Source organism: Theropithecus gelada, chromosome 20 (genome assembly GCF_003255815.1).
Source record: "Theropithecus gelada isolate Dixy chromosome 20, Tgel_1.0, whole genome shotgun sequence".
Lineage (NCBI taxonomy): Eukaryota > Metazoa > Chordata > Mammalia > Primates > Cercopithecidae > Theropithecus > Theropithecus gelada.
The window spans coordinates 31,680,074-31,705,768 of record NC_037688.1 but is presented as its reverse complement, the minus strand read 5'-3'; the positions used below and the strand labels follow the sequence as shown (position 1 = coordinate 31,705,768).

General features: G+C 52.6%; 1 protein-coding gene across 2 annotated transcripts in view; it reads right to left on the bottom strand.

Moving 5' to 3' along the window:
* Positions 1 to 20,991, bottom strand: part of ST3GAL2 (ST3 beta-galactoside alpha-2,3-sialyltransferase 2) — a 61,131-nt gene extending 40,140 nt beyond the window's left edge. For both annotated transcript variants that reach the window (XM_025371246.1, XM_025371245.1), the window contains exon 1: positions 20,816 to 20,991. The gene's annotated coding sequence lies outside the window, so the exon portion shown is untranslated. The remainder of the gene's footprint in view (positions 1 to 20,815) is intronic.
* Between the last annotated feature and the right edge of the window lie 4,704 nt (positions 20,992 to 25,695).

Sequence of the window (25,695 nt, the reverse complement as noted above, 5' to 3'; positions counted from 1 at the left end):
CCAGATTGGGTGTGAGAGGGTTAGAAGAGAACCTCTGTGCACTCTGCTGTCCTCTCCAGAAGAGGGGTGAAAGGGAAGCAAAGCGAGCGATTTCTCCAGGTAATCTTCAACCCTCTCCTCCCCTACCCACGCACCTGGGGCAGGAAATCAGCTGGTGGCAACAGAGCCCCCCACACCAGAGGCTTCCTGGAACAACCCCGAGCAAGTGCACACAGCAGGAAGAGGAGACTCCAGGGCAGGGACACAAACGCTCTCCTAAAGAGCCCAGCCAGGGCAACTCACACAAAGTGGCAGGGAGGGCAGGGCATTCCCTACCCCTCTCTCAACTCTTAGATGTCAACATCAAGGCTGGAACATGGCAAGGGACTCTGGTCTGGTTCCTACCCTCCCTCCACTGTAAGCTCCGGCAGGCTGACCACCCTGGAAAAGGCTCAGGCCTGCTAGACCCCAGCAGGGGCTGATGGCAAGGGGCTAAGCTAGGGTGCCTCCAAGTCCCGCCCATGCATACCAAGGGAAAGAGGAGATATGCTCTGGAACCTCCAGGCCAGTCTTTGTGGCCCAGAGTTGAAGGACTGGACTTAAAAATCTACCATCTATCCCCAGATCCTGTGAGGGATGTGAGAATAGGGGAGAGAATACGAGGAGAGAGGTCACAATCCAACCACCAGCACTGCGAACCCGCAAGACAGGGGCCCAGGCAGCAGGGGAAGTGACTGCTTCAGTGGAAAGGAAAGCTGCAAGATGGGGTCTGTGGAGTCACTGCATAGGCATAGAGGCCCTCTGCAAACCAGAGGGCAGTGGCACAGTGACCCGGCTGGCATACTGAAACAGGCTCAGCCCAAAGCTCCAACACACAGGACAAGCTAAGCCCCTGAGAATGCTGAGAGCTTGTGGGACATGAGGCCCTGGGGGTGCAGCAGCCTCGGGTCTCAGAGGCTTCCCTGTCCCAGCCTGGCGGCCAGAGGTCGGAGCAGCTCGCTCACCTGGCTAGTGCTGGTGTCACACTCAAAGGTACAGGTGAAAACAAGGTTCTTTCTCATCATCAGCCCCAGTCACAGACCTCGCCTCCTCCACCGGGCTGGTATGACCTCTGCCTATAATCTTTCATCCTCCTGCCCAGACAAGCTACCAAGGTGGGGTATCTGCTAGAGCCACTGGGGCCAGGCAATATGGTGACAGCAACAGTCCAGGCTGCAGGTATGGAGGCCTACTTTGTACCAGGCAAATCCCTCCAAAGGGCTCCTAAGTTATAGGTGGGGTGGGGACACCACAACTGACAAATTGACCCCCCTTTCCTTTTTATTTATTTATTTTTTTTGAGACCAAGTTTTGCTCTTTCGCCCAAGCTAGAGTGAAATGGCATGATCTCGGCTCACTGCAACCTCCGCCCCCAGGGTTCAAGTGATTCTCCTGCCCCAGCCTCCTAAGTAGCTAGGATTATAGTCGCCCGCCACTATGCCTGGCTAATTTTTGTATTTTAGTAGAGACAGGGTTTTGCCATGCTGGCCAGGCTGGTCTCAAACTCTTGAACTATGGTGATCCGCCCGCCTCAGCCTCCCAAAGTGCTAGGATTATAGGCGTGAGTCACCACTCCCGGCCTTGACCCCCTTCTTAATCTATCCTACCCCCACATTTCCCTGTGAGGCAGTGGTTCTTTTGATTTCTTGGGACTGCAAGTGAACACCTGGAATGAAATGGGCATACTGCACACGCCAGCAAGCAGCAGCCTGGAGTCACATCTGGCTCCTGGGCCCCGCCCAGATGCTAAGCAGCACGCAGAGCTGACACCACAGGCTAGAAACTGAACTTTTTGGCCAGGATCTTATCTACTTCCTTCATTGACGTGTGGTGGGGCTTTTTTTGTGCCCCACTCCAAACCTAGAACAATCTTTTCCCCAGCCTACACAAAAAACTTCCATCAACCAGGCCAACTTCTTATCAGTTTCTATTCTTGTGGCCCAGTGGGAGGAAGGAACCAGGTGGGGAGACTTGTATAGTTTCTGCCAAGATCAGATGTTGGAGAAAGCCTTTTGCATGGCAGCTCGTGGGCTAAACTGGCCTGAGCAGTATGGCAAGAGGTAGGTCATATTCCAAGGCCTACTTGGAACAATGCTGCACTCCTAAAAGGTCCAGTCACATAGGTGCCAATCACCTGGGAGACCTAGGGAAACAGGCATCCCTCCCTCCACCACCACAGCCAGCAGCCCTGGGTAGAGAAGAGGGCAGAACAGAGATCTGACCACAAGGTGGTCCAGTAGTCTGGAGAGGATTCCTGGTGGCACGGGTCCTAGAACACAACCTAGACAGTGGATAGGCCAGCATTAGGAGGCCAGAGAGCCTGGCAAAAGGATGTGCAGATGTCTGCTGGCCTTGGAGGTGGTTATCTCCTGGAAGGGGAATAACAGGGCAGGGTCCGAAAGCCCTGGAAACAAACCAGTAACTTGTTCTTTGTGAGCCAGGCTGTTTTTATTCTTCACACACCCTATCTTTAGCTTTCTTTTGTTCTCCTTTTATATTTAGTAATGTCTTTCGGAAAGGTCAGCCTGTGGCAGCTATGCTCATGGAAACTCAAGGAAGGTGTTTGCATCCATGCTTGGACCACAAGAATGAAAGGAAGTCATGTCCCCCTGCCTAGCCCTCCAGAGTGAAGGTACAGAAACGCAAAGGAAAAGACGGAGGGAACCAGAGGTGGGCCCCTTGCTCAGCTGCTGTGTCCTCTGGACACTTCCTGTCCAACAGGGACCCTGGAAGTTTCAGCTAGGAAGAGAGGTCACTGCGAGCCCATGGCCAGCTTAGTGCCATCGGGTAACTTCCAGCATCAACCCTGCAGGTGGCTTTGGGAAGCATCGCTGGCCCACACCCTGCTTTTCCCTGTCACTAAGGTTCAGCCCTGGGAGGTGGGCTGGGGAGGACAGTGCCCTGAGAGCCCAGCACACACCTGCCTTCATGTGTCCCGAGCTCCAGCTGAGCAGTCTTCCTCTTTCCTGAGGAGCCGACAACGTGCTGTGACCTACTCAGGCAGGGCCCCTGGTTGCTAGGGAATCAGTTCACCACCTCTGGAAAGTGGCACTATCGCTGCTGTGAGTAGGCCCAAAGTGGGCCTTTCCCTGGCACCGCCTCTGAGCCTCATTCCCGGTGAGAAAAATCAGGGCGGGGGAGGCCAGGGGCCCTCCTCGGTCCCTGCTGCCCTTCCTCAAGGACTGACCTGTCCTCCTGGATCTGGCCTAAGCTGAGTTATAAGGTCCCTGCCAAGACAACATCCATTGTGCCATGCACTGCTGTTGTCAAGTTTGGGGGGATGTGGAAAGGAGGGATACACAGACCTTGGTCCATTACAGTGGCCCCCAGGGAGCTGTCTTTGTTGTCTGGCTTTATTATATAGCTTGGGGTTACACAGGCATCGCCCACATGATGGTGCTATCAGGGACTGGGGCTGTGAGGAGGCGGGGCCCAGGGCCTGCTTTCAAACCCCACCACTCTTTGAGACAAGGTCTTACTCCAGCCCAGGCTGGAGTGTAGTGGTGGGTTCATGGCTCACTGCAGTCTTGACCTCCTGCCTCAGCCTCAGCCTCCTGAGCAGCTGGGACCACAGGTGCACACAACACCATGCCTGACTCTGCTTTCAAGCCCTTGCCTCCCCATTGTGAGGCTAGGGCATCCCCACCCCACATGTGGTTAACTCATGCCTATGAGTTACCATTTTGTTTGTTGTTATTGCTTGTTTTTGTAAAGCCAGGGTCTCGCTATGTTGCCCAGGCTGGTCTTGAACTCCTGACCCCAACTCTCCTGTCTCAGCCTCTGAAAGTGCTGGATGGGCCTGAGCCACCATGCCCAGCCTGCACTAACATTTCACAGTGAATGATGGACCAATGCCAGAGGACTTTGATTCCAGGACTGGCTGTGCTCAATAGCAAAGCAGCTGTGTGTCTTTGGGCAAATCATACCTCTCTGGGTCTCCGGTCCTCCATTTGTAAAATGAGCATGCTAATGCCTACCTACTAACCTCACACACTCCCTGCAAAGATTAAATGACCAATGACTGTAGGCTGTGGAGTGCTATATCCCCAAGTAACATTGAGTTTCAGCCTCACAGAGAGGAAGGAAACAGGGACGAGAGGCGACACTACGGCTAAGCCAAAGGGAACAGGTGTGTGTGAGACGGGATTAGGGGACCAGTTAGAACCGGCCTCAGGCATAAACAGGCAGGGTGCTCTGAGCACCGAGCAGGAGAGGCAGACAGGTCAGTCTGGGCTGGCAGACAGTTCGGGAGAGAACTGGCTGTCAGCAAACATCTGAAGGGCAAAAGGAAAGACACAGGAGGGAGAGGCTCAGAATGAAAGAGGCATCTAGTCCCAAACTTCACTCCCGAGAACTCAGGAGCTGGTGAGCACTGCCCCAAAGTTCCCAGGCGCACCAGCATTTTGTTAATATACACATAACGCCATACCCTCAAAGAGCCCAAAGCCCTCATAGGGGCAGCCTTGACCTCTGGCCCAGAGACCCCAGCAAAGTGACTTACCTGAGGTAAGAAGCCTGTGTAAGACCGAACTGAGGTCTCCTCTTAAGTCAGAGACTCAAAGCCCAGAGCACACTGCTGAGCTCTTACTACAATACCCCATTCCTGGCTTTGCCAAGCTGAGTCAAATACCTGTCCCCTCACAAACTGGAGGAGACAGAGAACTGAGTCCAAAAGAGCGCTATTTTTGTCTTTCTGTACCTGAAACTGGCACCACTGTCCTGGGCATTCTCTTCCAAAGAAGGAGACAGAGAGGCAGCACGACTTACCCCAAATCTCTCAACAGAATCCAGAAAGCACAGCCACACCAGAGCCATGTCCTCATCCCAGTGCCAGCAAGAAACAGCACAGGAGGGTGGGCATTCAGGAAGCTGATGTCACTGAATGTCTCCATCTCAGACAGGACCTAGCCACACACAGATCTCCCCCGGGCCATTAGGAGGAAGGGACCATTTGCCATAAAAATCAACACTTTAGGCTGGGTGCGGTGGCTCACGCCTGTAATCCCAGCACTTTGGGAGGCTGCGTCGGGCAGATCACCTGAGGTCAGGAGTTTGAATCCAGCCTGGCCAACGTGGTGAAATCCCATCTCTACTAAAAATACAAAAATTAGCCGGGAATGGTGGCACACACCTGTCGTCCCTGCTACTGGGGAGGCTGAGGCAGGAGAATCGCTTGAACCTGGGAGGCAGAGGCTGCAATGAGCCAAGACCGAGCTACTGCACTCCAACCTGGGTGACAGAGAAAGACTCCATCTCAAAACAAACAAAAAAGTCAGTACTCCATACTGGAAAGAGCCTCCTGCCTGCACTTCAGACAACCTGGGTTCTTGCCTCAGTTCTTCTACCTCCTGGTTTGGGGACCTTGGGCAAATTTCTCAACTTCCACTTCCTGATCTGCAAATGGAATGACTCAATGATTTTTTTTTTTTTTTTTGGAGATGACGTTTGGCTCTTGCTGCCCAAGCTGAAGTGCAATGGCGCAATCTCGGCTCACCACAACCTCCACCTCCTGGGTTCAAGCGATTCTCCTGCCTCAGCCTTCTGAGTAGCTGGGATCACAGGCATTTGCCATGATGCCCAGCTAATTTTTTTTTTTTTTGTATTTTTAGTAGAAACAGAGTTTCTCCATGTTGGTCAGGCTGGTCTCAAACTCCCAACCTCAGGTGATCTGCTTGCCTCAGCCTCCCAAAGTGCTAGGATTACAGGCGTGAACCACCATGCCCGGCTATGACTTAACAATTTTAAGTTCCATTTTACATTCTAACATTCAACTTTTTTTTTTTTTTTTTTTTTTTTTTTTTTTGAGACGGAGTCTCGCTCTGTCGCCCAGGCTGGAGTGCAGTGGCGCGATCTCGGCTCACTGCAAGCTCCGCCTCCTGGGTTCACGCCATTCTCCCGCCTCAGCCTCCAAGTAGCTGGGACTACAGGCGCCCGCCACCACGCCCGGCTAGTTTTTTTGTATTTTTAGTAGAGACGGGGTTTCACCGTGTTAGCCAGGATGGTCTCGATCTCCTGACCTCGTGATCCACCCGCCTCGGCCTCCCAAAGTGCTGGGATTACAGGCTTGAGCCACCGCGCCCGGCCCTAACATTCAACTTTTAACAAGGTAAATTAATAAATGGCAATAGAACTACAGCAAAGCATGGTCTCCATGGGTCAAAATGGTACCTACCACTACTTCAATATATCACTTTTTTTTTTTTTTTCCTGAGACAGAGACTCACTCTGTCACCCAGGCTGGAGTGCAGTGGCACGATCTCAGCTCATTGCAACCTCTGCCTCCTGGGTTCAAGCAATTCTCCTGCCTCGGCCTCCTGAGAAGCTGGAACTACAGGCGCACATCACCACACCCAGCTAATTTCTGTATCTTTATCAGAGACAGGGTTTCACCATGGTGACCAGGCTGATCTTGAACTCCTGAACTCAGGTGATCCGTCCACCTCGGCCTCCTAAAGTGCTGGAATTACAGACGTGAGCTGCTGCGCCTGGCCTATCACATCTTTTTTTATGTTGACCAGGCTGTATTTGAACTTTTGGGCTCAAACAATTCTTCCACCTCAGCTTCCCAAGCAGTGGGGACTACAGGCATGCATCACCATGCCCAGCTCAATGAAAGACATCTTTATCATGAACAACAGGTCTTTGGGGAATCATCTCTCCCCAGCTGCCATCTCTGTGCCCTGTAACCCAGGCTTGGCCAATCAGGGCACCAGTGCACCCAGCCACAGTGCCTGGTTCGAGTTTGGACACAGGCTCCACATCAGAGTGAACCCAGGACTCCAGAAGGCATCTTGAGAAGAGATGCCGAGAGGAAAGAGGCCTGTGCCACGAGCAGACACCTTCCATCACGTGGGAACCAAGAGCGGCATTATTTTCCCTGCGTGTGGCCAGTCATACCCACAGGCACCTGAGTCAAAGGTTTCCCTTACATCAAAGGGCACTTCAAATTGAATTTTTGGCCAGTGTAATTAAAGAAGTCCAAATGATACAATCTTACACCATGTGCAACCATTTTCCATTTCATTTGCAAGAACTTTATTTTATTTTCTATCATTTTTCTTATTTATTTATTTTTGAGACAGAGTTTTGCTCTTGTTGCCCAGGCTGGAGTGCAGTGGCGCAATCTCGGCTCACTGCAACCTCCACCTCCCGGGTTAAAGCAATTCTCCTGCCTCAGCCTCCTGAGTAGCTGGGATTACAGGCATGCACCACCATGACCGGCTAATTTTGTATTTTTAGTAGAGACGGAGTTTCTCCATGTTGGTCAGGCTGGTCTCGAACTCCTGACCTCAGGTGATCTGCCTGCCTCGGCCTCCCAGAGTGCTGGGATTACAGGTGTGAGCCACCATGCCTGGCCAAGAACTTTATAAAGCTACTTACTTGGCAGGGCGCATACAGAACGTACACCATTCAGAACGTAACAGGAAGTTAGGATCCTACATTTCATTTCTCATCTTGTAATGCACTATGGGGGCCAAAGCCTTTTTTTTTTTTTTTTTTGAGATGGAGTCTCACTCTGTCGCCCGGGCTGGAGTGCAGTGGCCAGATCTCAGCTCACTGCAAGCTCCGCCTCCTGGGTTTACGCCATTCTTCTGCCTCAGCCTCCCGAGTAGCTGGGACTACAGGCGCCTGCCACCTCGCCTGGCTAGTTTTTTGTATTTTTTAGTAGAGAGGGGTTTCACCGTGTTAGCCAGGATAGTCTCGATCTCCTGACCTCGTGATCCACCCATCTCGGCCTCCCAAAGTGCTGGGATTACAGGCTTGAGCCACTGCGCCCGGCCTTTTTTTTTTTGAGACTGAATCTCACTCTGTCACCCAGGCTGGAGTGCAATGGCGTAATCTCCACTTACTGCAACCTCCACCTCCCGGGTTCAAGCGATTCTCCTGCCTCAGGCTCCCAAGTAGCTGGGACTACAGGTGCGTGCCACCACACCTGGCTAATTCTTTATATTTTTAGTAGACATGGGGTTTCACCAGGTTGGCCAGGCAGGTCTTGAACTCTTGACCTCAGTCAATCCACCTGCCTCAGCCTCCCAAAGTGCGGGGACTACAGGTGTGAGCCACCGCACCCAGCCCTCAAAAGTGTTTTTTCTTTCTTTTTTTTGAGACGGAGTTTCACTCTTGTTGCCCAGACTGGAGTGCAATGGTACAATCTTGGCTCACCACAACCTCTGCCTCCTGGGTTCAAGCGATTCTCCTGCCTGAGCCTCCTGAGTAGCTGGGATTACAGGCATGCACCACCACCCAGATTAATTTTGTATTTTTAGTAGAGACGAGGTTTCTCCATGTTGGTCAGGCTGGTCTTGAACTCCTGACCTCAGGTGATCCACCCACTTCAGCCTCCCAAAGTGCTGGGATTACAGACATGAGTTACCGTGCCTGAACCAAAAGTGTTTTTCAACCTTTAAGAATTATCTCTGGATTTTCTTTTTCTATTTAATTTAATTTATTTTATTTTATTTTATTTTTTTTTTGAGAAAGGGTCTCGCTCTGTGGCCCAGGCTGGAGTGCAGTGGTGCAAAAATGGTTCACTGCAGGATTGACCTCCCAGGCTCCAGTAATCCTCCCACATCAGCCTCCTGAGGAGACCACTGGTATGTACACCATTCCCAGCTACTTTATAAAATATTTTGTACCGACGTGGTCTCCCTATGTTTCCCAGGCTGGTCTCGAACTCCTGGGTTTAGGCAATCCTCTTACTTCAGCATCCCAAAGTGCTGAGATTACAGATGCAAGCCACCATACCTCACCATCTCTGGCTTTTCAAATGGTGCCAGTCACGCCCCTAAACACCAGACCCATCTATCCCACTAATTTCTGGATGCTGTCTTTTAGACGATACACCTTAGAGGTATCCCAAAAGTATCTCAAACTCAACCTGCTCCAAACAAAACTCATGCATAATCCAAGCCCCTCAAACCCAGTCTTCTTTTTTTTTTTTTTTTTGAGATGGAATCTCGCTCTGTTGCCCAGGCTGGAGTGCAGTGGCGTGATCTCGGCTCACTGCAAGCTCCACCTCCCAGGTTCAAGCAATTCTCCTGCCTCAGCCTCCTGAGTAGCTGGGACTACAGGCGCCCGCCACCACGCCTGGCTAATTTTTGTATTTTTAGTAGAGACAGGGTTTCACCATGTTAGCCAGGCTGGTCTCGATCTCCTGACCTCGTGATCCGCTCACCTCGGGCTCCCAAAGTGCTGGGATTACAGGTGTGAGACACCGCGCCCAGCCAAACCCAGTCTTCTTTCTGTATTGCCAATTTCTGGGAAAGGAACCCCCTTCCATCTAACTCTGAACCATAGGAGTCATATGTGAGCCCTCCTTCCTCAATCTCTCACAGCCAATCTATTACAAATCTCAACTAATTTTTACCACTGAAATGTCTCTCAGATCTTTCTATTTCTTGCTCTGTCTACAACCATCACTCCATCCAAGGAAATGTCATTCTTCACCTACAGCAGCCTCCTAACCACTTAAGCCCCAGATCTACTAAACAGACCCCCTTCAACTCCTTCTTCATAGGGAAGCCAAAGTGGTCTTCACATAAGCAAATCTCATCAGATCCCCATCTCTAATTCCTCTCAGCACAAAAGCCAGACCTCCCAATGCTCTGGGGTAAAGGCAGAACTCCCCAAAGGCCCCAGGTCTGGCTGGCTGGACTGCAGGATAACCCTGAGACCAAAATGGAACGGAAAGGGTCTGGAAGTCACTGCTCCATCCACAGCCCTGGCGCCACTCCTGGGGAGGCTTCAAACTCCTGAGTCAGGCTCAGAATGAGCCCAGTCTTGCCAGGTTTGTCCCCTCCCCCAGTGCACAGCTGACCGCAGATGGGAAAGGGAGCTGGTGGCCAGGCAGGGGAAACCCAGCTGGGCCAAAGCCAGGGGTTGTGTATTTCAGGAGGAGGTGACAGAGCGGCAGCAGCACCAGAATCAACTGTCAGTATCTGTGGGGCCAGCTACGAGAAGGCAGCTATCTGGCATTACAAAACTCAAGGAGTCTATCTCTTCCCTCTTATCAGACTGACCTTTGGCAGCTTCAGCAGCCTGTGAACAAACTGCCATTAACAACCCCTCCCACACTTCCTGTAAGCACAATTCTTTGTGACCAGCCCAGGACAGCCAGAGGCTGCCGGAAAGCCTGCCCCTTCCTCCCTGCTAGGGTGCGGCTTGGGGCCCATCTCTCCCCAGACCCCTCTATCCTACCCCTCCCTCTTGGATACGATCCAGGAAACCTTATGCTCTGCTCAAACTGGACTCCTCAAGGTCCCCAAATGTCCCCAGCCTTCTCAGTTCAGGCCTTTGTATCTTGGTATGTGTGGCCTTTTCCTCACTACCTTCCTCCTCTTCTCTATAATGAGATCCTACCCCGCCCCTTCCAAGCGGGTTCTCAACTCCTCACAGATCTGCCACGTGGCTGTGAGGCTGACCCAGCGCCTCCCAGGATGTCTGTGATTCCACCTCCCACCCTGGCTTTGGGAAAAAGCCTGGCTAGAGCGGAGCACAGGACATAAAAGGGTGGGGGAGAACTTGGCAAATAAAAAAATGGGAATCCTATTAACAGTCACCCCAGGACCTAAATGGTGGCCAGAGTAAGAAGGGAGGAAAGAGACCCGATGGAGTTTTCTGCCTGAATCCAGGACAGAGCACGAGTTGGAAGTGGGGGTGAGGAACTACTGGACGCAGGGGAACCAAGCACAGTCCCCTCAGCTGCAGGAGCCTGAGTTCTCCAGGCAGATGCCAGAGCAGGTTGCTGTTTAACGCATCCAAACAGGTTAGGAGAAAGTTCAAGCCAATTCCCACAGACATCTGGCCCTCATGATGACCTCCTGGGTCCCCAGTACTACCTCCCCACTCGGGCTGTGGTGGGCTTCTGTCAGGTTGACCAGATGGCTTAAGAGTGAATCTCTGAGCAGGGCTTTAAATTCTTTTTTTTTTTTCTTTTTGAGGCAGAGTTTCGCTCTTGTTACCCAGGCTCGAGTGAAATGGTGTGATCTCACTGCAACCTCCGCCTCCCAGGTTCAAGTGATTCTCCAGCCTCAGCCTCCCCAGTAGCTGGGATTATAGGAGCCCTCCACCACACCCGGCTAATTTTTTTTTTTTTTTTTTTTTTGAGACGGAGTCTCGCTCTGCCGCCCAGGCTGGAGTGCAGTGGCCGGATCTTGGCTCACTGCAAGCTCCGCCTCCCGAGTTCACGCCATTCTCCTGCCTCAGCCTCCCGAGTAGCTGGGACTACAGGCGCCCGGCACCTCGCCCGGCTAGATTTTTGTATTTTTTTTAGTAGAGATGGGGTTTCACCGTGTTAGCCAGGATGGTCTCCATCTCCTGACCTCGTGATCCGCCCGCCTCTGCCTCCCAAAGTGCTGGGATTACAGGCTTGAGCCACCGCGCCCGGCCCTGGCTAATTTGTTGTCTTGGTAGTAGAGATGGGATTTTGCCGTATTGGCCAGGCTGGGCTTGAACTCCTGACCTCAGGTGATTCGCCCGCCTCGGCCTCCCAGGCTTAGAGAGGGGCAATGACTTGCCCTGGGTCACACAGCACCAAAACCCTGTGGGTAGCTAACGCAGCAAGAATCCTGTATGCTTCCAACCAGACCAAGCCCTGGACTGTGAAAATCAGCTGCTCCCTCATGCCCCCTGAGAATAACAAGCTGCTTTCCCTTGAGGACAGCCAAACAGACCTGCCCTGAGGCTCTTGGGCCCTCGGCCAGCCCAGGCCTCCACCTGGGCCTCTGCGCTGCCAACAGAGGACCAGCAGGCCTCACTCTATCCGCACAGCATGAGTGGGAGGGTATGGCCAGGGATGCAGGTTGGGCAGGAACTGCCAGGACTGGCAGCATGGGTGGAAGACCATGCCCTCCAAAATACCTGAGCCAGGTCTGAAGGGACTGAGGAATGCAGACAGCTGGGCACTGCCACTTGAGATTAAAACTCACACTCTAGGCCGGGCGCGGTGGCTCAAGCCTGTAATCCCAGCACTTTGGGAGGCCGAGATGGGCGGATCACGAGGTCAGGAGATCGAGACCATCCTGGCTAACACGGTGAAACCCCGTCTCTACTAAAAATACAAAAAACTAGCCGGGCGAGGTGGCGGGCGCCTGCAGTCCCAGCTACTCGGGAGGCTGAGGCAGGAGAATGGCGTGAACCCGGGAGGCGGAGCTTGCAGTGAGCTGAGATCCGGCCACTGTACTCCAGCCTGGGCGGCAGAGCAAGACTCCGTCTCAAAAAAAAAAAAAAATAAAATAAAAAAAAAATAAAAAATAAAACTCACACTCATTCTAAAAGTCTGCCCACTGCTGCTTTAAGGACAAGAGTAAATTGCTTTTCAGGCACTGAGGAAAATCCTTCATCAAACAGCCACCACTGTGATCTTGGGCTGCACCTCCTTGACGCAAACCATTGACCTGCTTCCCATGCCACAGCCTCTTCCAGTGTAAGCAAGTGCCAGTGTTGGTCCCCTTCACAAGGGGAGCATGAACGGGGTGCCCATTCCTCTCCTTGCCATCTCCTCCTACCCACGGACCTGGGATCTCTGAGCCATGCTGGAGGCCCCAGGAAACAGCCAAACACTAAACAGGCCTCAATCCAGGGAAATACTAAGCCCTCTGGGACAGGAAGGAACAGAGAGAGGGCCAGGCCCCAGAAACTCCCTTGTGGTCTGGCAACCCGAACCCGGGACTCACATTGCTCCCTAGAGCACCCAAGAGAGATGGGAACCGAGGAGGCCGGGGTTCTCTCCTCCCCCTTTACTTTCCCATACAGCCTCATTCCCTTTGGTTGCTGCCACCTTTTCTTGTGTAGCCTACAGACTCCACACAGGCCCACAGAAACTTTCACTTCCCCCTGAAATTCAGGTTCCAATTCACTGCCTGCATCAAATCGCTGGTGCTTTGTGTTTAACTGAACTTGGGTAGGAACAAAGGTTGGGGAAACCTGACTTACAGGGCAGGGGAGATTCCACATTCTACTAATGTCCCTTGCAAACTCAAAGGAAGCCTATGAAGAAGACAGGAAGGAGGGGGCGTGAAGGAGGCAGCAGGGGGTGGAGAGAAGGCGGTGACAGAGCAGGGCAATCCCCTGACCTGTGCCTCTCCTCACCTTCCCCTCTTCACTGTCAGCCCTAGTCCCTCTAAGTTCCCTTTAGCCACACAAATAAATAACTGGTTGATTTTTCCACACCAAAGTAGTTCCCTGTGGACCAATTAGCTATTAACATTTATTGCCAATTTTCTCCCTCTAAAGGCTGCTGACCTGCTGAGGCTGGGGGTTGCTGCCTGCCCACAGGGCTAGGACTGCTCAGTCAAGAGAGAAAGCAGAGCAGGTACTTGGGTCATGCCTCAACACCTCAGGGTCCCCTCTCTGCCCCTGAGCCCCACAATGCCACCTCCCAGGAGGACGGGCCCATTCACCTGGAAACTAACAGCATCCGAAAGAAAAAGCTGAGTTGTTTTCAAAATCTGATACCAGAACTATGTGTGTTGTGTTAATTATCACCATCATGCAAATAAAATGTAGCCAGGTGGGAGGATCACTTGAAGCCAAGAGTTCAAGACCAGCCTGGGAAACACAGCAAAACTTCCATCTCTTAAAAAAACAAAAAAACTGGCCAGGCACGGTGGCTCACGCCTGTAATCCCAGCACTTAGGGAGGCTGAGGCGGGCAGATCACGAGGTCAGGAGATCAAGGACATCCTGTATAACACAGTGAAACCCCATCTCTACTAAAAACACAAGAAAATTAGCCGGGCGTAGTGGCGGGCACCTGTAGTCCCAGCTACTCGGGAGGCTGAGGCAGGAGAATGGTGTGAACCCAGGAGGTGGAGCTTGCAGTGAGGCGAGATGGTGCCATTGTACTCCAGCCTGGGCAACAGAGCAAGACTCTGTCTTAAAAAAAAAAAAAAAATTTAAAAACTTAGCTGGGCACAAAATAGTGTACACCTGCAGTTGCAGCTACTCAGGAAGCCGAGGTGGAAGGACCACTTGAGCCCCAAGAGTTCAAGGCTGCAGTGAGCTATGACAGCACCACTGCATTCCAGCCTGGGTGACAGAGCCCCATTTAGCATGACTGGCAAAATTTTAAAAGATTACATTTTTTTCCTCTAGATTTACCTTGGCCCTTATTCACCTTATTGTACACAGTAATATCTGCTGCATTAATAGAAGGTAAAACAGCACATATATTTGAATTGAAGGAAGTCCTCTTCACTCCAGGAAGATGACCTGCTCTAAGAATCCGCAGGGATAAGGCACCCTTCAGCATAGCTCCTCCTGCCTCCACCCAAGACAACTCTGTTGCCTCCCTCCCACCCATTTCTGCAGCAGGAAACCGCCAGGGCTCAGCTGGAAAGCTAGGATTGCCCAAAGCCCGGCCTGTGCCCTGGAACCCCACAAGGTCCACAACGGCAACATGGAAGCTTGACAATGTGTTATAACTACAACAATAATTTATAAATAGCAACAAGAAGTACTCTAAAATGGCTGGTTAGGGACATAGGCAGGGGTCCCTGATGAGCATGGCATAACTGGAAGAAAAAGCCTGATTTCCCCCAGATAGCAGGTAAAGTTCAGACCCCCTCCTTGCGACGTGTCACTTGGAGATGTCTACCCTAATAGCTGATGAGGACTTACCATTAACAAGCACTCTGAGCAGAGAGGAAGGAAAACTCGGTTTCAGAAAGCAGGGCCAGGCCCTTTAGTTGGTAAGGGCTCAGGTGTGTGGGAGGGAAGCTGGGACATGGGAACTGAAAGGACAGAAGGGGAAGGAGAAGCCCATCCCTGGCTGCATGTGGAAACAGAAGAGATGCAAAAGCACCCAGCTAGCAGAGAGCCCCAGCTGCGTCCAGCACCTAGAGAGCCTCTGGGGCTCAGGGGCCCCACGGCCTCAGGGCAAGGCCCCCAACCTCACCAGGATTCCAGTTGTGTGGTCAGCATAAGCACACAGCTCCTCCAAAGCAAGTCCACATCACCTTCTCCTCAACTCTTCCTCCTCCTGACTGCCCCATTTCAGTAAAGGAACCAGCTCTCATCATCAGGCACTGAAACTACAAGCCCCAGGCCATCAAGTGTCTGCTCCGAAGACAGCTACTTTTGCAAGCTCTCTAGACTGTTCCCACTTTTCCGCTTCTATGGCCAAGTGCCAGCCTGCATGATATCTCACCTGGACTCTATCTACTTCTCCATCTCCTCCCTCCCTCCTCTCCCTGTCCCCTTATGACCCAGCCATACTGTGCTGTCAGTTTGCCCTCAGTCTGCTCAGAAACTAGTCAGACTAAAGCCCCCTGTGTCACCACCTGTCAGTTCAAGTCCTTATCCAGCACCTGTCTGGACTGATTTTTTGCAGTGTCTATTTTCTCTCCTTCTGGAGACTTTTGCTTTTGGATGCAGGGTTGCGAGGGAACTGCCCAACATGCCACCAGCCCTTCACTGGCCAAGGAAGGGAACAAGGGAACACGGCCCAGTTTGGGCCAACCACACATTTCCTCCCTCGGATATGAATCCCAAGTGGTGACAAAATGACTGAGCACAGCTGGAGCAGATGCATCCTGGCAACAGTGGTTCCCTGAAGAGACTGGCCTTTGGTCCCCGCTGTACCCACTCCAAGACCCTGGAGGGGACCTGGGTCCTGAGTCATCACTCTGATTTTATAGTTCCCACAGCTTTCCAAGGAAGTGCTTTCCTGCCAAAGGCAGCCAAGTTTCTGGTTGCAACCGAACAGGATTCCTTACTACTTTCTAAATAAATCCCCTATGCTCTAGACAAAAGGGACAACTCCCTAAATGTGCCTTGTGATAGCCTGTCTTTGTACCTGTTGGCCTGCACACCCCTCCAGCCCACAGGCACTGCCTGGAAACCTACCCTTAGAAGCCCATCTCAAATGCCTTTTCTGAGCCCCCTATGGGGATGACTTAGACCTTCTTTAACTGGCCACTTCCCCTGTAGATCTACTGGTGGACTTGTCTTATCCCCCTCCCAGGGGACAGCAACTTGGACATTACTGTCTCCTCCACAACACTCAGCAAAGTTCTCGGCTCAAAAAAACTCAGACTTGGCCAGGCATAGTGGCTCACACCTGTAATCCCAGCAGTTTGGGAGGCTGAGGTGGGCAGATCACGAGGTCGGGAGTTCGAGACCAGCCTGGCCAACATGGTAAAACCCTGTCTCTAGTAACAATACAAAAATTAGCTGGGTGTGGTGGTGCGTGCCTGTAATCCCAGCTACTTGGGAGTCTGAGGCACGAGAGTCACCTGAACCCAGGAGTCGGAAGTTGCAGTGAGCCGAGATCACACCACTGCATTCCAGCCTAGCGACAGAATGAGACTCAGTCTCAAAAACAAACAAACAAAATTCAGATTTTTGGGGGCAGACGACCCCAAAGGACAATTAAGGTTTGTTGAGCACAACAAGGAGCAGGAACTAAGAGCAGGGGCTGTGCGGCAGAAAGACATGAGTTTCAATCCCAGATCCTCCTGCTGTCTGTTTGGGCATGACTGATAAGTTCTGTAAGTCTCAGTTCATCATCTACAAAGCAGCGGCAACAACGCCAGCCTTGCAGTGTTGCTGTGAGGATTCACTAACACCAGAGAGCACCTAGCACCGTGCCTGGCTGGCAGCAAACACTCAATGAACAGCAGCCATGATTCAAGCTATTAGCAGCAACTGGTTCAGCAGCCACTCCGTTGGCGTTGGAATCAGGAGTCCCAGGGCCGCTGTGTGACCCACAGTGTATCTCTCTGTTCCTCAGTAACCCTACCTAAGTCTGTATCTGCCTTATAAATGTTCCACTGACCTATAAAACAACAGCTGGAAAATGCTCTGGAAAGCACAATGTAAGTGATGCCTCCTGCTTTTCTAAATTTCAAAGACTCCCAGGCACCCTGTCTAGTGTGCAGCCATGGCAGGACTTTACTTGGCAGGCACCCCAACCCATTTGGTTGGGGAAACAGGCACAGGCCAGACGAGGGCCCGGTATAGCAATTTGCTTCACTATGTCCACACAGTTACCCTTTTCCAAAGCCACGGCTCCTAAATTTCCTGCTTGGTTGTGGGGCCTTCCTTCAAAAAACCGTGGGGCAGTGTCCTTCCAATCATTACCAATCCTAGGCAACATCAGAATGAAAGAAAAGTCAAACCAGTACAGCTGCCAGAATAGCCTGGTGGGGAAGTAAGGTGGAAGAAAGTCCCTCTTAAGACTTTACATCTAGCTGGCCGGGCACAGTGGCTCATGCCTGTAATCCCAGCAGTTTGGGAGGCCATGGCGGGCAGATCACCTGAGGTCAGGAGTTTGGGACCAGCCTGACCAACATGGAGAAACTCCGTCTCTACTAAAAATACAAAAAAATTAGATGGGCGTGGTGGTACATGCCTGTAATCCCAGCTACTTGGGAGGCTGAGGCAGGAGACTCACTTGAACCCAGGAGGTGGAGGTTGCAGTAACCTGTCATCGTGCCATTGCATTCCAGCCTGGGCAACAAGAACAAAATTCCATCTCAAAAAATAAAAAAAAAATTTAAAAATACAAAAATTAGCCGGGCATGGTGGTGCATGCCTGTAATCCCAGCTACTCGAGAGGCTGAGACAGGAGAATAGCTTGAACCTGGGAGGCAGAGATTGCAGTGAGCTGAGATCATGCCATTGCACTCCAGCCTGGGCAACAAGAGGGAAACTCCGTTTCAAAAAAAAAAAAAAGACTACATTGAGCTAGGTGTAGCAGCTCACACCTCTAATCCCAACACTTTGGGAGGCCGAGGCGGGCGGGGCACCTGAGGTCAGGAGTTCAAGACCACCCTGGCCAACATGGAGAAACCCCATCTCTACTAAAAATACAAAAATTAGCCGGGCATGGTGGCAGATACCTGTAATCCCAGCTACTGGGGAGGCTGAGGTAGGAGAATCGCTTGAACCTGGGAGGCGGAGGTTGCAGTGAGCTGAGTTCATGCCACTGCATTCCAGCCTGGGCAACAGAGCAAGACTCTGTCTCAAAAAAAAAAAAAAAAAAAAAAAAAAGACTTTACCTCTGGCCAGGAGCGGTGGCTCACGCCTGTAATCCCAGCACTTTGGGAGGCCAAGGCAGGGGGGATCACCTATCACCTGAGGTCAAGAGTTCAAAACCAGCCTAGCAAACATGGTGAAACCCTGTCTCTACTAAAAATACAAAAGTAGCCAGGTGTCCTGGCATATGCCTGTAATCCTAAGTTTCTGTCACCCCAGGAATGGGTGGCCAGCCAGGCTGAGACAAGAGAATCGCTTGAACCCTGGAGGCGGAAGCTACAGTGAGCCGAGATCGTGCCACTGCACTCCAGTCTAGGCAACAGAGTGAGACTCCATCTCAAAAAAAAAAAAAGACTTTACATCTGCTTGGATTAATCTCTCAAGCAATTGTGATGGCCCCAAACCAGTGGTTCTCAAAGTGTTAGCTTAGGGAGCTGGAGAGAGATGCAAAATATAGGCTCCACCCAGATTAAACCATAAAACTCTGGAGTCCCCCCCCCACACACAATCTGTGCCTTAACGAGCTCTCCAGGGGACTCTGACTCTCAGTCAAGGGTGAAGAATCCTTCCCTAAACCTGTAACCATGAGACCTTCTGCTGTAATTCACTTACTGAACACCCACTATGTGCTGAGGACCAAGCCAGGTGGTGGTATTTCAGAAAATGAGGACAGATTTGAAGAGCATCCACAGTCTAATGACAGCCAAAATGAAGTACACAAATACCGCCAAAATAAGGCAGGATGTGGTACAGAACAATGCAAAAGAATCCATTTCCCATCCCTCTCCCCAGACCCTACCCCTCAGGTCTTCTTTTGCCAAGAATAGACATGGAAAAATCAAGCCTCCCCAAATCCCCAATCCTGGTATTGCAGACTCCTTAATCTCAGGTGCCTTCTCAAGAAGAGTGGTCCTTACCCTGAGGCTTGGCTGGAGTAGAAATGCTCCCCTGAGGCAATAGCCAGTTGCTCTTAGAAGCTTGGCTTTATCTGGGATTTGCACTCCAAAAGTTCCCAGGAGCCATCAGCGTGCCACAGCACATCACAACAATGCACTCCCATGCGTGGTCACTCCCACAGGCCCCTGCCAGGCTTGCAGGCAAGGGTGCAGAGGCAGACATAAACACCCACACAGACAGTTGGCCCCCTGGCCTCCCTTCCTCCATTCTCAAGTTACAAGGTTAAAAGCATCCAATTCACAGCCAAGGGGGAGGGCTGGGAAGGGGGTTGCTGAAGCAGCGAACCATCTGGTTCAGATCAAAATTGCTCCTTCAGGACCCCACAGAACTCCTGGAGCCTCCCGTCCCTCCCTTCCTCCACCCATCCCACTGGAAACTGGGGACTGGGGTACAATAGATGACCATCCTCCTCCGCCCCCCCGCCCCCGCAAAAAAAAAAAAAATCTGAAGAGGACAAAACAAAAAACTGAATAATACAGGCAAATCTGTGCCACCTTTCTGAGCCCTCGTTCCCTCTAAATACTGAGCACCACGACAAAACTTGAGATCACCGCCCACATACTCTGTGCCTTCCTCCACAGAGAGATCAGGGCAGCCAGCAGGCATCCCTCCCTGAAAGGGCAACCCCTCCAAAGTTAGCAGCAGAAGCAAGATGAAGCTGAGGGGTGTGGTCTCCCAGACTCCTCTTATGCCACCCTCTCTCTAAAAACCAGGGATACCTTCCACCTCAGAGAGGCTTCAGAGCCCACCGGGCAAGGAAGGGGTGGCCAACGAGCTTCCAAACATTCGTCCCAAAGACGAGGCAGGAGTGTGAGTTACTGGCCAGAGGCCCCAGAGTGCGTGTACCCCCTTGGAGGCTTTGACTGAAAAGAGGCCCCAGGTCCCTGCCTGCCCCCAGCACTCTAGCCCCTTTAGTCCCTTTCTCCAACACCACTTTTGACTCAGTCCTCCGCTCCTTTACGCAGCTGTAAAGCAAGAGGCAAGATGGGAGATGGGAGACGGGAGGTGGATGCAGTTGGCAAAAGATAACTCGAAAGGCTAACTTGAGCAAGCAAGCAATGGGTGGTGACTCCTCTACAGGCAGAGGGGGCCCGGAATGGGCTATGCGAAGTAGGGAAGGCCAACAGGAGTGACAGGAAGCTAAGGGGAGATCAAGTGAGCTCAGCCCAGAGCTGTAGCAGGGGGTGGAAGTTTGGTCCAGTCACAGGGTAATGACTGGGGGGAAGAAATGACTTCCATTCCCAGGCAGAGAAGGAACAGGAGAGAGGAGAGACGGGGTTCAGGCCAGCCTCCACGGGACTGGAGCACTGGCCAAGTTTCTGGCTTACGTGCTTCAGTTTCCCCAAAGTAGGAAGGTCGAGCCGTGAGAACTGGGCCACTGAGGGTGGTTAGGGGGCAGTGCCAGGTAGGGGAAAGATCACAGGGGAGAGAGGAGAGAGGTGCTGATGGGGCAGACAGGCTCCGGCCAAGAGTGGGGCCGGGGTCTCCCAGGTGGAGCAGAGGCCGGGAGAGCCAGGGGTTAGGGGTACGAACTAGGGAGTGGAATGAAGTCGGGACCAGGGCAGGGAGCTCTTCCGAGGGCTGGGGCTGGGGGCTACCGGCAGAGGAGCGGAGCGGGAGCCCTGGGAGGCTGGGAGCGGCTGGACTTGCAGAACAGAAGGCGGGGATCCGGAATGAGGCCAACGCGCGCGGACCCCCGCCTACACGAGGGAGCCCAGTGCCCCGGCCCGGGGGAAGTTGCGGGGCTGGACCGGGCCGGTCTGGGCCGTCTGGGCCGCGCCAGCTGCCCGCGCATGGGAGGTCTGGGCAGCCGGGGGCCCGGGGCGCTCCGCATCCCGCCCGCCCTCATCCCGCCCGCGCACCTCAGTCAGCGCCCGGCGCTGCGCGGGCCATACTCGCCGCTCCTGCCGCCGCCTCCGCCGGCGCAGAAAGCCGTCGCCGCTGCCGCCGCCGGCGTCCGGACCCGTTAGCTCGCGGCTCTCTTGTCCGCCCGCCGTGGGCTAGTCCCGCCCTTGCCTGGCCCAGCCCTACCCGAGCGCCGCCGCCGCCGCCTCAGCCCGGCCCCCCCCCCCCCCCCCGCCCGGCTTGAAGGGAAGGGTGGGGGACAGGGGCGACTGCCCCCACCCCATTCACATCCTCCCCGTTTCTCCCTCCCTCCGCCCCCCGCACGCGCGCCGGCATGCTGGGATATGGAGTCTAGGCGGCTCTGGGCCGCCGGGGGCGCCCCGCGTCCAGGACTACATCTCCCAGAAGACAGCGCGCGCACCCCAGGGATTGTGGGCTTTGTAGTTTCGCTAGGGCTCGGGGGTCCGCCCCGCAGGAGGGGAGAAGGAGGGGGATGGGAAGTCTTCATTCTCAGAAGGCCAGGCTCGGGCGCCTGGAGCAGACGGCCCCGAGCCGGGTGGGATACCTGGGTTTCCAGGGAGGTGCACACTAGCCGAGGACGCCTGTCAGATGCTGCTGTGGCCAGCTGCGGACGAGCCGGGCCGGAGGGCACTGTTCCCACTCGCGCTTTCAAAGAGCCGCGACCTGAGGCCAGCTTGGCTTCACGCCCAGGCTCTGAAAGCCCAAGCTGCGGTGGGGATGCTGCGCCCTGGCCCAAGGGGAGAGAGACCCCATCAGCGGTGCAGGCGGGGGTTTGGCCTCGCTGGACTTTGTGTTCCCCACCCGGGAAGAGAGGAAAAGGGGGCAGAGTGTCTGTTGTTTCCTCATCCACGGGGGCATCTCCCATTGCAGGCTCTGTCTTAGATGCCTGTAGCTTCCTACTGTTGAGGGCAAAGTGAATGCATTTTAAATATTTGGCATGTCTTTTCTTAGCTCATCCTTTCCCTAACTTCCGCACCTAGTTCAAAACCTTTATGAAACTCCAGGTGGGCCGCAGTTTCGCCCCTCCAACAGGCTGAGGTGAGGCTAAAGTGGTTCTGAATTTTTGGTGTGTATGGGATCCTCTTGGTGAGCTTGTTTAAACGCAGATTGCTGTCTCCACTCTCAGCTTCTGGTTCTTTTAGCTCTAGGGCAGGCCCCAGGATTGGCATTGCTACCCCGTTTCCAGGTGTTACTCATGCTGCCGGTTACTGCTTTGATAACCTGATAACCTCTGCTGTTGGTGTTTGCTGCTAGCACACCGGTATCCTCTTTCAAGGATGGCCCTTCTGTGGGATAATTAATAATGGCCCTGAAGAGCCAAACCCGGGAAGGCAGGGTCCCAGGCTAGTCCAATTTAGCACAGGAATGCTCTTTGTTTTTGCGCCCAGGCTGGAGTGCAGTGACGTGATCACGGCTCACTGCAGCCTCAACCTCCCAGACTCAACAGATCCTCCCACCTCAGCCTCCTGAGTAGCTGGGAGTACAGGCATGTACCACCATACCCGGTTAAATTTTGTGTTTTTTGTAGAGATAGGGTTTTCCCATGTTGCCCAGGCTGGTCTCAAACTTCCCATGTTGCCCAAGCTGGGCTCAAGCGAACCTCCTGCCTCCACCTCCCAGAGTGCTGGGATTACGCATGTGAGCCACTGTGCTCTGCCAGGAATGCTGTCTTTAATAGCAGTAAATCAGTACACTCCCTAAAGGAAGATACCACTTGAGCCATCTGCCTGCAGGTGTTCCGGCACCCCTTGAAATTCCCCCTAGGGCCGGGCGCGGTGGCTCAAGCCTGTAATCCCAGCACTTTGGGAGGCCGAGACGGGTGGATCACGAGGTCAGGAGATCGAGACCATTCTGGCTAACCCGGTGAAACCCCGTCTCTACTACAAAATACAAAAAAAAACTAGCCGGGCGTGGCGGCGGGCGCCTGTAGTCCCAGCTACTCGGGAGGCTGAGGCAGGAGAATGGCGTGAACCCGGGAGGTGGAGCTTGCAGTGAGCCGAGATTGCGCCACTGCACTCCAGCCTGGGTGACAGAGCAAGACTCCGTCTCAAAAAAAAAAAAAAAAAAAAAAAAAAAAAAAAAAAAAAAGAAATTCCCCCTAAAGCTGGGAAGGTTTTTCTTGTGCAAGGTGGGCAGCAGGGGCATGCCTGGTGCTACCTTCCAAGCCATGGATACAAGCCAGGATTTGTGATATCAAACCCCTAGGACAAGGTCAGTTTAGTAGTGTCTGCTACCTCTGGGTGGGCTATGGCCTAAGACAGGCTGGGGAAGTGAGAGGTGGGGCAGTAGATTCCTGGCTTGTCAGGTACTGAGAAAGGTTCTCATTCTTTTTGTTTGTTTTGAGACGGAGTCCCGCTACATCGCCCAGGCTGGAATGCAGTGGGATGATCTCGGCTCACTGCAGTCTCTGCCTCTGGGGTTCAGGTGATTCTTGTGCGTCAGCCTCCAGAGCAGCGGGGATTACAGGCATGCACCACCACACCTGGCTAATTTTTGTATTTTTAATAGAGACAGGGTTTCACTATGTTGGCCAGGCTGGTCTGGAATTCCTGACCTCAAGTGATATGCCCACCTCGGCCACCCAAAGTGCCAGCACCACACCCAACCAAGAATGGTTCTCATTTTGACCCAGGTGGGCCCTTCTTACTACCTATTATTCTGCTGTTCTTGCAGCTACAAACTGCTGAAAAGAAAGCTTAGTAAGCATCACCCTCAAGCAGGAGGAACCTAGACTCTTCCACCTGTCAGCTGACCAAACTCCTTAACCAAACTCTAGACAAGCTTCGCCAAGCCCCCTTCTCAACTAGGCCTCAATCTTGGCCCATAAAAACTACAGACTCTTGGCTGGGCTCAGTGGCTCAAGCTTATAATCCCAGTATCAGAGGCATTTGAACCAGAGCGACTCCATCTTGAATAGGGACTAGGTACAATAAGGCCGAGACCTCCTGGGCTGTGTTCCCTAAAGGTTAAGGCATTCTAAGTCGCAGGATGAGATAGGAGGTCTGCACAAGACACAGGTCACAAAGACCTTGCTGATAAAACAGGTGGCAGTAAAGAAGCTGGCCAAATCCCACCAAAACCAAGATGGTGACGAAAGTGACCTCTGGTCATCGTCAGTGCTCATTATATGCTAATTAGAATGCATTAACATGCTAAGAGACCCTCCCACCAGTGCCATGACAGTTCACAAATGCCATGGCAACACCCGACAGTTACCCTATATGGTCTAAAAAGTGGAGGAACCCTTACTTTGGGGAATTGCCCACCCCTTTCCCAGCAAACTCATGAATAATCCACCCCTTGTTTAGCATATACTAAAAAAAATAGGCTGGGCACTGAGGCTCACACTTGTAATCCCAGCACTTTGGGAGGCTGAGGCAGGTGGATCACGTGAGGCCAGGAGTTCAAGACCAGCCTGACCAACATGATGAAACCCTGTCTCTACCAAAAATGCAAAACTTTGCTGGGCGTGGTAGCGCGTGCCTGTAATCCCAGTTACTTGGGAGGCTGAGGCATGAGAATTGCTTGAACCTGGGAGGTGGAGGTTACAGTGAGCTGAGATCCTGTCACTGCACTCCAGCCTGAGCAACAGAGTGAGACTCTGTCTTAAACAAAAAAGGGCCAGGCATGGTGGCTTACACCTGTAATCCCAGCACTTTGGGAGGCTGAGGCAGATGGATCATGAGGTCAGGAGTTCAAGACCAGTATGGCCAAGATGGTGAAACCCCGTTTCTACTAAAAGTACAAAAATTAGCCGGGCGTGGTGGCAGGCGCCTGTAATCCCAGCTACTCAGGAGGCTGAAGCAGGAGAACAGCTTGAACCCGGAGGGGCGCGGAGGTTGCAGTGAGTCGACATCGTGCCACTGCACACCAGCCTGACTGGCAGAGTGAGACTCCGTCTCAAAAAAAAAAAAAAAAAAAAAAAAACCCAACCAAACAAAAAAACACCTACAGACTCTCAACTCAAGTGATTTTACCCACCCTTCTCCCTCCACATTAAAAGGCTTCTGCAAAGGCTGGTCACAGTGGTTCATGCCTGTAATCCCAGCACTTTAGGAGGCCTAGGCACATAGGTTGTCTGAGCTTAGGAGTTTGAGACCAGCCTAGGCAACATGGAAAAACCCTGTCTCTATTTATAAAAAAGAAAAGAAAGCTGGGTGCAGTGGCTCACACCTGTAATCCCAGCATTTTGGGAGGCCAAGGTGGGTGGATCACGAGGTCAGGAATTCAGGGGTGGCCTGAACTCTTCCAGCCTGGCCAAGATGGTGAAACTCTGTCTCTACTGAAAATACAAAAAATAGTGGGGCGTGGTGGTGGGTGCCCATAATCCCAGCTACTGGGGAGGCTGAGGCAGAGAATTGCTTGAACCCAGGAGGTGTAGGTTGCAGTGAGCAGAGACTGCACCACTGCACTCCAGCCTGGGCAACAGAGTGAGACTCCGTCTCAAAAAAAAAGACTTAAACACTAATATAGTTTCTAACAGTTCAAGGTCACATCTTAGCATGACCCAATCTCACCTAAAAGTACCTGCCTGAGAAAGCCCGCCACTGCCGAAAGAATTGACTGTTCCAGGCAACACCCAACCATAGGCTCCGGCTACACGTTCTCAGAGCATTTACTAAAAAGGGCTCACAGTTGTGAATTCCTTCTCTGATCCTTTGAGATGTATAAGTATCTTCTACAACTCAAGAGTGTCTTTCTCAAGGACCTGAAAGCCATTCCTTGAATGTCATCATCCTGAAGGATGATGTGGGAGGATAGAATCCTAACTTCAATAATTGCCAGCTAGTGGACAGAGCTGTACATTGCCCGATCCTTTGCAACTTTTCATGTCCTTGACTCTACCGAACCCCTGCTTGCCACCTTCCCTACTCCT